The sequence below is a fragment of the Lissotriton helveticus genome, chromosome 6, assembly GCF_964261635.1.
Source record: "Lissotriton helveticus chromosome 6, aLisHel1.1, whole genome shotgun sequence".
Lineage (NCBI taxonomy): Eukaryota > Metazoa > Chordata > Amphibia > Caudata > Salamandridae > Lissotriton > Lissotriton helveticus.
Window position 1 is genome coordinate 612,611,184 of NC_136067.1, and position 13,891 is coordinate 612,625,074.

Here is a 13,891-nt window from a genome sequence, read left to right on the forward strand (position 1 = left end):
ATACCCAATTGATGCATTGGGCCCCTACTCCTCAGGTCCGTGAGGCAGCCACGCAGCCTCTCATGAAATTTGGGGCCTTCCTCACAAGACTACTACTATGAAAGGGGTGTTTTCATTTATATATAGCTTTCTGCTTAAAACCGCTCTATCCCCACGCCCCAGCTATATGTCCATGTGGGAAGACTTGATTCACCGTCCTATCTCCGATGAGGAATGGACGCAGCTATGGTCCGACATTGCACGCTTCAATCATCCACTGAACTTAAGGAAGCACAACTGAAGACCATGATGGATTGGTATCTGCATCCATCCAAACTCCGGCGGATATTCCCCGCCACCTCTGATAGATGCTGGAGAGGGTGTGGATTCCTTGGGGATTCCCAACATATATGGTGGGATTGCCCGCCTATCCACCCCTTCTGGGAAGAAATTGTGGCACATATAAATCAATCAATCAATCAATCAAGAGATTTATATAGCGCGCTACTCACCCCGGAGGGTCTCAAGGTTCTTAGGGAGGGGGTCTGCTACTGCTCGAACAGCCAGGTCTTGAGTTGCTTCCTGAAGGCGAGGTGGTCTTGGGTCTGACGGAGGTGGATGGGGAGGGAGTTCCACGTCTTGGCTGCCAGTTAGGAGAAGGATCTTCCTCCCATGGTCGTCCTGCGGATGCGTGGAACGGCTGCGAGAGCGTGGCTGGTCGATTGAAGCTGGCGGGTGGGAGTGTAGAAGGTCAGGCGGTTGTTGAGGTACCTGGGGCCCAGGCCGTGGAGGGCCTTGTGTGCGTGGGTGAGGAGTTGGAACGTGATTCCCTTGTTGACGGGGAGCCAGTGCAGGTCTCTCAGGTGTCCGGAGATGGGGCTGTGGCGGGTGATGTCCAGGATGAGTCGTGCGGAGGCGTTCGGGATGCGTTGGAGTCTCTTCTGTAGTTTGGCTGTGGTACCGGTGTAGAGGGTGTTTCCGTAGTCCAGTCGGCTGGTGACGAGTGCCTGGGTGACCATCTTCCTGGTTTCGGTGGGGATCCATCGGAAGATCTTCCGGAGCATGCGTAGGATGTTGAAGCACGAGGATGAGACGGCGTTGACTTGTCTGGTCATCGAGAGGGAGGAGTCCAGGATGAAGCCCAGGTTGCGTGCGTGGTCCGTTGGTTTGGGTGCGCTGCCAAGGGCCAGGGGCCACCAGGAGTCGTCCCAGGCGGAGGAAGATTTTCCTAGGATGAGGACTTCCGTCTTGTCAGAGTTGAGTTTCAAGCGGCTGTTCTTCATCCACTCGGCTACTTCTTTCATCCCTTCGTGTAGGTTGGTTCTGGCGGTGGCTGGGTCGTTGGTGAGGGAGAGGATCAGCTGCGTGTCGTCGGCGTAGGAGATGATGTTGAGGTTGTGTTGGCGTGCAATGGCCACGAGGGGGCTCATGTAGATGTTGAAGAGGGTGGGGCTGAGTGATGATCCTTGTGGTACGCCGCAGATGACTTCGGTGGCCTAGGATCTGAACGGGGGGAGGCGGACTCTCTGGGTTCTTCCAGCGAGGAAGGAGATGATCCACTCCAGGGCCCTCGCTTGGATTCCGATGTTGCTGAGGCGCTGCACTAGGGTGCGGTGGCAGACAGTGTCGAACGCAGCAGAGAGGTCCAGGAGGATGAGGGCAGCTGTTTCCCCTTTGTCGAGCAGGGTACGGATGTCGTCAGTGGCTGCGATGAGGGTGGTCTCGGTGCTGTGGTTGGCTCGGAAGCCGGACTGCGAGGGGTTGAGGGATCCGTTCGTCTCGAGGAAGGCGGCAAGCTGTCGGTTGACGGTCTTCTCGATGACTTTGGCAGGAAACGGGAGGAGCGAGATGGGGCGGTAGTTCTTGAGGTCGGTGGGGTCTGCTGATGGTTTTTTCAGGAGGGCGCTGAGTTCGGCGTGCTTCCAGCTCTCAGGGAAGGTGGCGGTGTTGAAGGAGCAGTTGATGATGTCCCGGAGTTGGGGTGCGATGACGGAGTCGGCCTTGTTGAAGACGTGGTGGGGGCACGGGTCGGTTGGTGATCCGGAGTGGATGGTGTTCATCGTGTGGATGGTGTCTTCGATGCTGATCGGGGTCCAGGCGCGGAGGGTGGTGGTGGGGGGCGTCGGTTCGGTGGTTGGTGCGTGGTCTGTGCGCCGAAGCTGTTGTGTATGTCGGCGATCTTGTTGTGGAAGAACGAGGCGAGTGAGTCGCAGAGTTCTTGCGAGGGGGTGATGTCGTTGGTCCCGGCGCTGGGGTTCGAGGGCTCTTTGACGATGTTGAAGAGTTCTTTGCTGTTGTGTGCGTTGTTGTCTAGTCGTTCCTTGAATGCTGTTTTCTTGGTGGCGTGGATTAGCTGGTGGTGTTTGCGGGTGGCGTGCTTGAAGGCTGTCATGTTGTCTGTAGTCGGGTCTTTGCGCCAGGCTTTCTCGAGGGTGTGGCAGTTCTTCTTGGAGTTCCTGAGATCGTCGTTGAACCAGGAGGCCTTCTTGCTGCCGGGTCTGCTGGGGTGATTTTTCAGGGGTGCGAGGTCGTCCGCGCAGTTGGTGATCCCATGTTGGGTTATCCCATCCCCCTCCACCATGACCGGTGTCCTTTTGGGGCTTCGAGACTCCTCCCTAGAACACCAGACTCGAGCTGATAAAATGATTATGAGGCTGTGTATTGGAGCAGCTGAGGTCACCTTGGCGGCCGCCTGGAAGAGGAGGGAGGCTCCGGCTATTTCCCTTTGGCACTCTCGTCTATGGAGATTGCTTAGCCTGGAGCGTATGTCTGATATTTTCAGGGATAACTACAAGAATTTTGAATTTAAGTGGGTACCCCTTGTCTCCTTCCTCTCCAGAGGCCTCCCATCAGCTGTGTGTCCTTCCACCATAAGAGCGCTTCATCTCTTTCAATTTTGAGTGGAGCCCAGTGTCATATGAATCCTCAATGGTGTGAGTGTTCCCACCACCACGGGTTGGGTGGGGGGAGGGTATTAAGGGGGGGGGTTATTTTTATTTTGTCCTTTATTTAGGATATCCCACGTTGGGATAAGTTTGTGCACGTCTGATGTTCCTTTCATGTAAAGCACCCCAGTTAAGCGACTTGCGGAAGCTACCGTCGCAGAAGGACGACGAGCCTTCTATAGAACTGCCTGCTCGCATCGTGCACCAGGACTAACTCATTTCAAGCTCCAATATGTTTAGAAACTGTACCCACCACTTAACAAGGGAAAGGAGCTGGTATATTGGGAGCAATGCATCCTGTTCAGTTGTTATAATTCTGCTGAGGCTTTCTGATCCACTGCGTGAAATGATGTGATGGTGCTTTCTCAGTTTGTAAGCTGTAGCCGAAACAAAAACTTTTAATAAACATATCTTTGAAAAAAAAAAGTAAAACCGTGATGAGGCAACCAATTAAACAATATATTTTACTTTTATAGCTTAGGGTGTTTTTGATATGTTTAATTCGTTTATCGATTAAAAGGAATTCCCAAAGTACTGCTGTTGTTTATAACATTCACATTGAACTCTATGAGTGCCCATTCACATTTTCTTCCAACATGGTGCAATTATTTTCTCTTTCTGTGGATTTTCCTGATACCTTGAAGGAGTATGTTTGCAAATGAAAATTAGATTTTTAGTATATGGATACAGTATGTGAATGAGATTGTGAAAGTGAATGCATGATAAATTAAAAATCCAAGCAGTTACATTTGAAGGCATATGGTTTTAAGATCACTTGATTTAAATCTTCGTGGTGCATGAGGGCCTAAACTGAAAGAAAAAAGACTTTGGGGCCCATTAAAATTGGGCTATTTTCTTCTCAGTATTTGGACTTTCATCCCCAAGTTAATGATACTGGCAGCATCATTAACTAGTGGAGGTTGGAGGATGGAGGAGTGGAATAGACCTGCTTATGGGTTTTTGGGAACTAACATGTGGGAACTGGTAATTTTGTATTAATTTCTATATGTTTGCATGGTATTTCACCTGGAGATGGCGGGTTGCTTTCAGCAACCAAAGTAGATAGGCGAAATTCTCTAGATGCCTAGAGTGCCGGGAGTTCAGCTGGTATCAGGATTATCGGAGAACTCATAATATGGCCGATATAGGTGTATTCATGATGTAAATGTTTTTGTAATTCACTAGTCAATTAGTTAAATTATTGACTGCGTGAAGAATTTATCTCAGTGTTTTGCCAGCATAACTGTTTCTATGGCAAAGTAAGGGGGTCACCATTGCAGAGCATCACTAGTGAGGCAGAAGATTGTTCCTAGAAACAAGAAAAATCACATACCTAATATAACCTATTGCGGCCTCAACCATCCAGGCCTCACTATCTGAGTCACCTTCCAGAACTGAAAGTGTACCTTCGTGTAGGGCAGCCAACATCCTGCTTTCAGTGACAAAGGTTTCTTTGCTTCATCACTTCCATGACGCATCTGAAAAATTCAGCTACTGATACTGAACATCAGTAAAATAGATAGTTTGAAGATTTACGGGCATATAAAGTGAGCTTCATCCACCAAAAGCACCAGAAGAAGCTTTCAAATGAATGCAAGATGAATCTAAGATGGTTAAAAGACGTTGATCATCTGAATTTGTTCTGATGAGAATAGTACAGTCCTCAGTAAAAGGGATGCTCATCTGGCCGACGAGAACCCCTTAGTTGTCTTGTGAGAGAACAATGGTGGTTGGCATCAAAGGAGTGTGGTGGGGCAGGGCAGGAATTAAAATAAAAGTAAAAAAATAAAGAAAGAAAAAATAATCCCACTTACTTTCTATGTGCGACGTCCTCCTCCTCACTCGGGTTTTCTCCAGGCAGGCAGGCACCAGGAAACTGCAGTAACTAATCCTGCCTACCACTGGTTTCTGCTGCTGTCTGGCAGGCAGCAGCAGATATCCCCGCCCCGTCCTGACGCTTGGCTAGGGATAGGGTGACACAAAAAAAAATGTGTTATTTATTACCATTGTATTTTTCCATCCCTGGGAACATTTGTTTTAGTGGGGCAACACTCCTCCCCCTTAACGGAGGACCCGCCCCTGTGAAAGAATGTAAATAAAAGCATGATAAAGTAGGCAGGCCAGGTGGAGGCAAACATGAACTAACTCAGCAGGCAAGTGATGCCTACCAGGTCCCTATACCCAAAACCCCACCACCAAAGCAAGGGACCCACACATTGCATTCAGTAATGGAATCCAGGGTTCCTTCAGAGTTTTAGTGCCCAAGTCAAAAGCGACCAGGGGTGCAGTTACAAGTGACTGGGCAAGACAGGCCAAGTTTTTCAAAAACAGTTAGTGCCCCAACTGATTTTCAGGTTTTAGCCAGGGACAGATGTTATAAAGGGCCAGCAAAATCTGGAAACTCCACTGGCAACACCTACATTTAAGAGATTTTTTTTCTTTTTAAGTTTAAAATGGAACGTTTATTAGAATTTGATCAAATAAAGTTAATAAAATAGATGGAAAAAGAATATCCTATGGATATAAAACTAAATATGAATATCATTGCTAGGACATAATTATAATATAACGTCAACATGTTGTGATAAAAAGAAGCAAAAATATAAATTGAAGAAGAATTTCCTCTAATTCCATAAATATATATTAACATTGCTAGATATCAAATTGAGAAACTGAATAAATCATATACATATGATACAAGGTAAGTCATAGTAATAGTAACAAGAAAATTCCAAGGCATTTGGGAACTTCTTCAGTTTGAGGATTGTAAAGGGTGGCCAACTTAGCTGAGAAGGTCAAGAAATTTGTCACTAGAAGCCAAAGGTCTCTTTGATTGCAAGTGTTATGGGGATAATGTATGCTCCATCTAATCTGTGATTGTAGCAAACACTATAGCACCATGCTTGTAAAGGTAAATTGGAGGAATCTTTCCAAGATGTAGTTACTTGTTGAAATCCTACTGCCAGGAGTAAATCGAATATGAGAATGTTATGACCTTATGGGGACTAATCTTCTGAGAGACTACCTAAAAATATATTTTTTTAATTAAAAAGAAGATGTGTGTTAAAAATAGTATGTGTTTCCAGACCTTCAGCCAGAATTTATAAGTAGAGGCACCTTCAAAGGAGGGAGGGAGGCTTTGTTTTTGAAACTACAAGTTGAGCTAAAAAACCTGTGGTGGGAATGGGGCGGATGTCATGGAGTTTTATGGCTGCCACTCAGGAAGCGGAGGGGATACACATATCACTGCAGCAAGATATACCATTCACATTGGGCAGGATATCAGCCTGCAGGGATTGGGAACATTTACACCAGGCTTGGGCTTGTCCCACAGCTGGAACTCTTTTGGTAAAGTCTAAAATTCCCATGCAGGCTATGAAAGCCTAATTCAAAATTCACCCAGCTCTAGTTTAGATCAAATGCCTCAGTAAAATTCATAATGGCTACAAACCACTGTACATCTTTCCTAAATACTTCTTGCTTGGCTAGTTCAGTAGAAGAACCTGAGCAACTGTACTGAGGCATGGCCTGAAAGTAGGACTGTGCAAAGATGAGAAACCTTATGGTCCGTGACTTCAGACTATTTTTAGAAAAAAATGTTTGCCAGCTTTGGGGATGACCCTTAAAAAAGCAGGAAAAAGAAGCCATGAAAAGTAGCTAGAAGTTTCCTGCCACCACGTAGGCTCAAGAGTGTCTGGCATTAATTCTTGTGGCAAAGTGTAGAGCTTCCGTGACATGTAAAAGGAAATTACAGGGCCAAACAGTTCTCATACAGCTAGATTCATGAAAGGGCCGTTTTGCGAGTCTTTAATAGCGAATCATAAGGAATCGCTATTAAGGACTTGCAAAACGGGATTCATGTAGGAATTGCTAAATAAATTGCGATTCCTACACATTCCTTATTTGCGATTAGCAAATTGCTAATCGCAAATAAGGAATAACTTCCCATTCATTCCTATGGGCCTACAGGCCCATAGGAATGAATGGAGAGTTATTCCTTATTTGCGATTAGCAATTAGCTAATCGCAAAAAAGGATGCAAATTCAAGGGTGCCAGGGGTGTCCAAAGGACACCCTGTAGCACCCCTGATATGCAAATTTACACAGATGTTGCACACACACATGTCCAAAGGACATGTGTGTGTGTAACATGCAAATGAGAAAAATGCACTAAAGTGCTTTTTTCTATGTTTTTTCGCTATTTACCACGAAGTCAGACTTCGTGGTAAATAGCGACCAAAAATTGCGAATTCGCAATGTAAAAATGGTTAATGAATTGCATTTAAGGAATCTCAAATAGAGATTCCTTAAATGCAATTCCTCGCAAATGTGCGAATTCTCTGTTAGCGATTTTTGTATTTGGGATGATGAATCCCAAATGCAAAAATTGCACTCGCAAAGGGCCAGATTCTGAGAATGTGGCCCTTTGCGAGCGCAATTGAGCTTGATGAATCTGGCTGTTAGTGTTTTGCAGATCAGGTCACAGACTGTTGAAACACAGATCCCTGACACCTAATGTTTGGTCATTTTGGATGGAACATTCAGCTGCAGATATTGAACAAATATAAAATTGGGGAACTTTGTACAAAATTTGCAGACTTCACTTGACTACATTGCTATAATTAAAAATGTGTACATCACTTGCTGAAACCACCCTGAAATGGCACAACACTTGAGTAGATTTGTACCCTGTATTTTATTTGGCTTTGTAACAATTTAGAAATTGCTTCACTGTTAATGAGGGTGAGGGTCTTTTAGACCAGTCAACATTAGGGTGGTTTTCCCAAAAACGTTTGCCCACTTACCTCTATTTGTGGTGCTGAAATTCATTTTTGTTGGCCGTAGTACTCAGTGCACTTTACCACTGCTAACCAGTGCTAAGTTCCTTGTGCTCACACCCCTAAACATGGTCTGATAGGCTTACACCTGATTGGAATATTTAATTTACTTATAAGTCCCTTGTAGAGTGGTATACCATACACCCATGGCCTGTAAATTATATGCTACCAGTGGGCCTCCATCACTTCACATATTGTGCCACCCACTTAAGTAGCAGCCTAAAACATGTTGATGAGGGCTGAAAACCCGAAACTGGTCCTAGGATGCATGCTTGCAGTCCAGGGAGGACCTGGCCTGGCAGTTCGGGTTGGACTGTTCCCATTGGGCGCAGGGTCAAGACTGATTTGCATATGGCTGGGTCTAAACTGGCATGGTGAGGAAAAGAACAATGGATTTAGGCCCAGGTCTCTGTACCGGGATGAATGTATGACATTGTTCTGCATTCTGTCCATAAATTGTTCCTTTTGCCACCCCGAGTGGGATGGGTATGCCCAGATGTGGGTCCTGAGCTCTCCATGCCACTGGAGTCAAGCTATCCTGGCTGATGAGGGCTGAAAGCTCGAACCTGGACCTAGGATGCTTGTTTCCATTCCAGGGAGGACCTGGCCTGGCAGTTTGTGCTGGACTGTTCCCATTGGGCGCAGGGTCAAGATTGATTTACATATGGCTGGGTCCAAACTGGAATGGCATGGTGAGCAAAAAATACGATGGATTTAGGCCCAGATCTCTGTACTAGGGTGAATGTATGACACCGTTCTGCATGCTGTCCATCAATGATTCTTTTTGCATAAAACATGTCCCAAGCCTGCCACTTCAGCCTGAATGCAGTTTTACACTGCTATGTCAACTTGGCATTCAAACCCTCATGCCAAGCCTTAAACTCTCGATTTATTACATAACATATGCCACAAAGGTAATCCCTAAGGAGCTCATAGGGCAGGGTAATATGTAATTAAAAGGTTGAACATGTACCTTTAAGTGTTACATTTCCTGGTTGTAAAAAACTCCTAGAGTTGTCATTTTTCACTACAGTGAGCCCTACCCCTCCCATAGGATAGCATTGGGGATTCCTTATTACATTTATTAAGCCGTAATTTCCAATTAGGAGCAGGTGGTTATGGCATGTTTGGTATCTATGGAATTGCAATGATAAATCATCTTTCGTAGTAAAGTCAGATTTTTCATTACAATTTTGAAAACGACACTTTCAAAAAGTTGCCATTTTCCGGCTAAAAAACCTGTGGTGGGAATGGGGCGGATGTCATGGAGTTTTATGGCTGCCACTCAGGAAGCAGAGGGGATACACATATCACTGCAGCAAGATATACCATTCACATTGGGCAGGATATCAGCCTGCAGGGATTGGGAACATTTACACCAGGCTTGGGCTTGTCCCACAGCTGGAACTCTTTTGGTAAAGTCTAAAATTCCCATGCAGGCTATGAAAGCCTAATTCAAAATTCACCCAGCTCTAGGTTAGATCAAATGCCTCAGTAAAATTCATAATGGCTACAAACCACTGTACATCTTTCCTAAATACTTCTTGCTTGGCTAGTTCAGTAGAAGAAACTGAGCAACTGTACTGAGGCATGGCCTGAAAGTAGGACTGTGCAAAGATGAGAAACCTTATGGTCCGTGACTTCAGACTATTTTTAGAAAAAACATTCAGCTGCAGATATTGAACAAATATAAAATTGGGTAACTTTCTACAAAATTTGCAGACTTCACTTGACTACATCGCTATAATTAAAAATGTGTACATCACTTGCTGAAACCACCCTGAAATGGCACAACACTTGAGTAGATTTGTACCCTGTATTTTATTTGGCTTTGTAACAATATAGAAATTGCTTCACTGTTAATGAGGGTGAGGGTATTTTAGACCTGTCAACATTAGGGTGGTTTTCCCCAAAACGTTTGCCCACTTACCTCCATTTGTGGTGCTGAAATTCATTTTTGTTGGCCGTAGTACTCAGTGCACTTTACCACTGCTAACCAGTGCTAAGTTCCTTGTGCTCACACCCCTAAACATGGTCTGATAGGCTTACACCTGATTGGAATATTTAATTTACTTATAAGTCCCTTGTAGAGTGGTATACCATACACCCATGGCCTGTAAATTATATGCTACCAGTGGGCCTCCATCACTTCACATATTGTGCCACCCACTTAAGTAGCAGCCTAAAACATGTTGATGAGGGCTGAAAACCCCAAACTGGTCCTAGGATGCATCCTTGCAGTCCAGGGAGGACCTGGCCTGGCAGTTCGGGCTGGAATGTTCCCATTGGGCGCAGGGTCAAGACTGATTTGCATATGGCTGGGTCCAAACTGGCATGGTGAGCAAAAAAACAATGGATTTAGGCCCAGGTCTCTGTACCGGGATGAATGTATGACATTGTTCTGCATTCTGTCCATAAATTGTTCCTTTTGCCACCCCGAGTGGGATGGGTATGCCCAGACGTGGGTCCTGAGCTCTCCATGCCACTGGAGTCAAGCTATCCTGGCTGATGAGGGCTGAAAGCTCGAACCTGGACCTAGGATGCTTGTTTCCATTCCAGGGAGGACCTGGCCTGGCAGTTTTTGCTGGACTGTTCCCATTGGGCGCAGGGTCAAGATTGATTTACATATGGCTGGGTCCAAACTGGAATGGCATGGTGAGCAAAAAATACGATGGATTTAGGCCCAGATCTCTGTACTAGGGTGAATGTATGACACCGTTCTGCATGCTGTCCATCAATGATTCTTTTTGCATAAAACATGTCCCAAGCCTGCCACTTCAGCCTGAATGCAGTTTTACACTGCTATGTCAACTTGGCATTCAAACCCTCATGCCAAGCCTTAAACTCTCGATTTATTACATAACAGATGCCACAAAGGTAATCCCTAAGGAGCTCATAGGGCAGGGTAATATGTAATTAAAAGGTTGAACATGTACCTTTAAGTGTTACATTTCCTGGTTGTAAAAAACTCCTAGAGTTGTCCTTTTTCACTACAGTGAGCCCTACCCCTCCCATAGGATAGCATTGGGGATTCCTTATTATATTTATTAAGCCGTAATTTCCAATTAGGAGCAGGTGGTTATAGCATGTTTGGTATCTATGGAATTGCAATGATAAATCATCTTTCGTAGTAAAGTCAGATTTTTCATTACAATTTTGAAAACGGCACTTTCAAAAAGTTGCCATTTTCCTGCCCTTAGCTTTTTGTGCCAGCAGCCTGTCTCAGGTAACGTGACTGGGCGTACCAGACAGGCTTTGTGGATTCCTCCCAGACAGCCACCCAATTTGTAGAGGGATTAGGTGTGCCTCAATGAGCCATCTGCACTTTACTGCCGTAGGCAAGAAAGTCAATACATGTATACGCTTTGTTGCTTCGAAAAGCCTAAGAAAGCACTAGCTGCACTGATTATTATCAAAACTTTTATTGGTGGTAATTAATAATTGTTTTCAATGATAGTATTGTTTGTATTTAATTATATTTCAACATGCACTGTTGGCAGATGACCCCCTCACTGCCAATTGTCCAATTTAAATTTTATGTGTTTTTATTCTGTTTGTATGTTTATTTGTTCTTTTATGGCTTTTAGACGAAATAAAGATTATGATGACTTTAATGTAACTTTTCTAGAAGCTTCTCCCACCTCCCAGAAGAAGGGTACAAGGGTATAAGAATAGGACCTTCAGACCCATTCTTCTGTCAGCTACTGGACCTGAGGACTCTCAGAGGCCTGCTTGATGCTATTACCTACTGTGCACTCTGCAAGACTGCTACTGCACCTGGAAGAACTGCTTTGCCGTCTGGAGCCACCTTGAACCCTCCGAGGCCAGCCCTGCTGTTGAGCCCTACATCTTAACCTGAACCCAAGACTACCTGAGTGACTACAAGGACTAGTTTCCCGGACCCCTGTTGAGAGCCACAGGGACACAAAAGGCTCACACCATCTTCAGCACACATCTGCACCCAACCTGAGTGAGCCCTGAACCCCCAAGAGATAGTCCACCAGTCCTGGACCCTTAGTGGTGGTGCTAGATGTGCCTAGATAGCTGAATCCCAAATGTAAGCATTTAGAAACTTTTGTGCCAAAAACTGCTCTGAGAACCAGTAAGAAACAGGGACCAATCTGCTTGCCTATCCGCCTGAGGTGCATCGCCGGTTGGATTGACTTTTTGGCTGCTCCTATTAACTTTATTCTCCACAGCAGCAAATTCTTTTCAGCAGTTATTCGCCAAAGGGGTATCCAACCTCGTGGAACTGACTTCCATTTCAGAAACTAAGTCTAAATGTAAAAATCTTCACCACAGCTTCAATCCAAGCTTATCCGATGACGAAGCATACTCCTTGGACACCACCAGTAGCCTTTCCCTGCTGAATGTTGCCTTCTCAGAACATTTGTTTCAGAAATTTGTCAAAGTCCGAAGGTAAACTCTGACCTGGCCCTATCCACTTCCTGTATCTGACCTGTGCTCCATCGTGATCCGTCATATATTTATACTTTAACCTGGACTTGCACAACTAGATGCCCCCAGTTGACATTTTGATCTTTTAGGTGCTAGGTTTTACTAAAACCTTTAAAAGCTCATAACTGCAGTTCTACCGATTGGATTTTTGTCATTCTAGTGTCAAATAATTTATTAAAATGTACTCTATTTGTATAAATTAGTTTGAGATTTTTTCTTATATTGTATATTAACTTTATTGCTGTTTGTGTGTTGCTTACATACTTTACATAATGCCTCTAAGATAAGTTTGACTGCTTTTTGTGCCAAGCTACCCAGGGGTAAGCATAAGTTAATTTTGTGACTTTTTGTGGTTCACCCTGCAAGGGATTGTGGCTGTTGCTTGACCAGATCTCACACCCCAGTCAACCAACAACCCAATTTCTCACAGGGTATAAATGATTTTTGCTAATACATGTTTTTCATATTGTATAATGGCACCATTAAGGAGTTAATCCATGATTTTGATAATCTAGTATTAATGAAACTGTTCCATTACTTTTCCTTCAGAATAGGTTGCCATCACTGACGGGCCTATTTTATAGATCATAGTTTGAGTAAGAGTTGGACCTTGTTCTTTCTGATTTATTAATCCTTTAAAGAGCAAGGATGCTGTACACGTTTTAAAGCTCAGCAGTCAATTTTTCAACTTCTGCAAAGGAGACTTGAAGATGTTACAGAGAAGCTTGAACTGTGTCCTCTGCACAACTGAAAGTCGTTGTAAATCCTTAAGGGAGAAGAGGCAGTCTTTTTACTGGATTTGGTATCTTTGTCATGTCTTTCTTGTGGGTTCCGGTATAAACCTATCATAGTAGACGAATCACGATAACAGAACAGTCCTGGTCAATTTGATGTGGTACCTGGAGCAGTGGGACTATATTTCTGAGTAATGTGATAAAGAAGAAGTATTTTATAACCACCATGCATAATAGATCAGACATGTGAATTGAATAATACTCCTAGACTCTTTATTGCATGAGTAGGAGGTGGGGTTGATCCTTGCCTCCTTATACATCTTGAGAAGAGATGGTGCTATGTAACATCTGGGACAGCGGCTATTTATATAAATATTGACATGTAGCTGTAACAGTGAATAGCCCTCAGGGACTCTACATGAAATCTGTTTAATTGATAAAAAGAAGTAGACTATTGCTAGCCACCTAATAGTTAGTACTCATTGCATCAACCCATGGAGAATGAAAGGGGAACTAACTTCAAACCTTTGATTACATGTTTATACATTGTCCTCTCCTGTGGGAGTATGTGTCCATTAAGCTACAGTACCAGCTCTTTTTTTTGTTGCAAATTTATAGGCCTACATTTTTTACGGTGACACCACAAAAGGGCCTGCTCTCGTCCCACAGAAACATTTCCCTGGGATCCCCATAATGCCTCATGTCTCCAATATAGGTTGTATGCAGTACATACTGAACAGCTAAATATAACTGGTTCAGTATAACACTCTTGACTTATTCATGTGTTTTTATGGGGTTTTTCACGTATTTGCACTCAATCCATGCAGTCGCTAAATATAACTGACCCTGAAGAAGGCCGTGACACTATCTCGGTCTTTCTGGCCGAAAGATGTTGGTCTGGTGATGTACACATTTTGTCTCTAATGTTGGCAATTGTG

At 44.4% G+C, this 13,891-nt stretch overlaps 1 pseudogene; it reads right to left on the bottom strand.

Annotated features, from left to right (window-relative positions):
* Positions 1 to 9,134: 9,134 nt before the first annotated feature.
* The window catches only part of LOC144762417 (COP9 signalosome complex subunit 7a-like), a 31,250-nt pseudogene continuing 26,493 nt past the window's right edge, over positions 9,135 to 13,891 (bottom strand).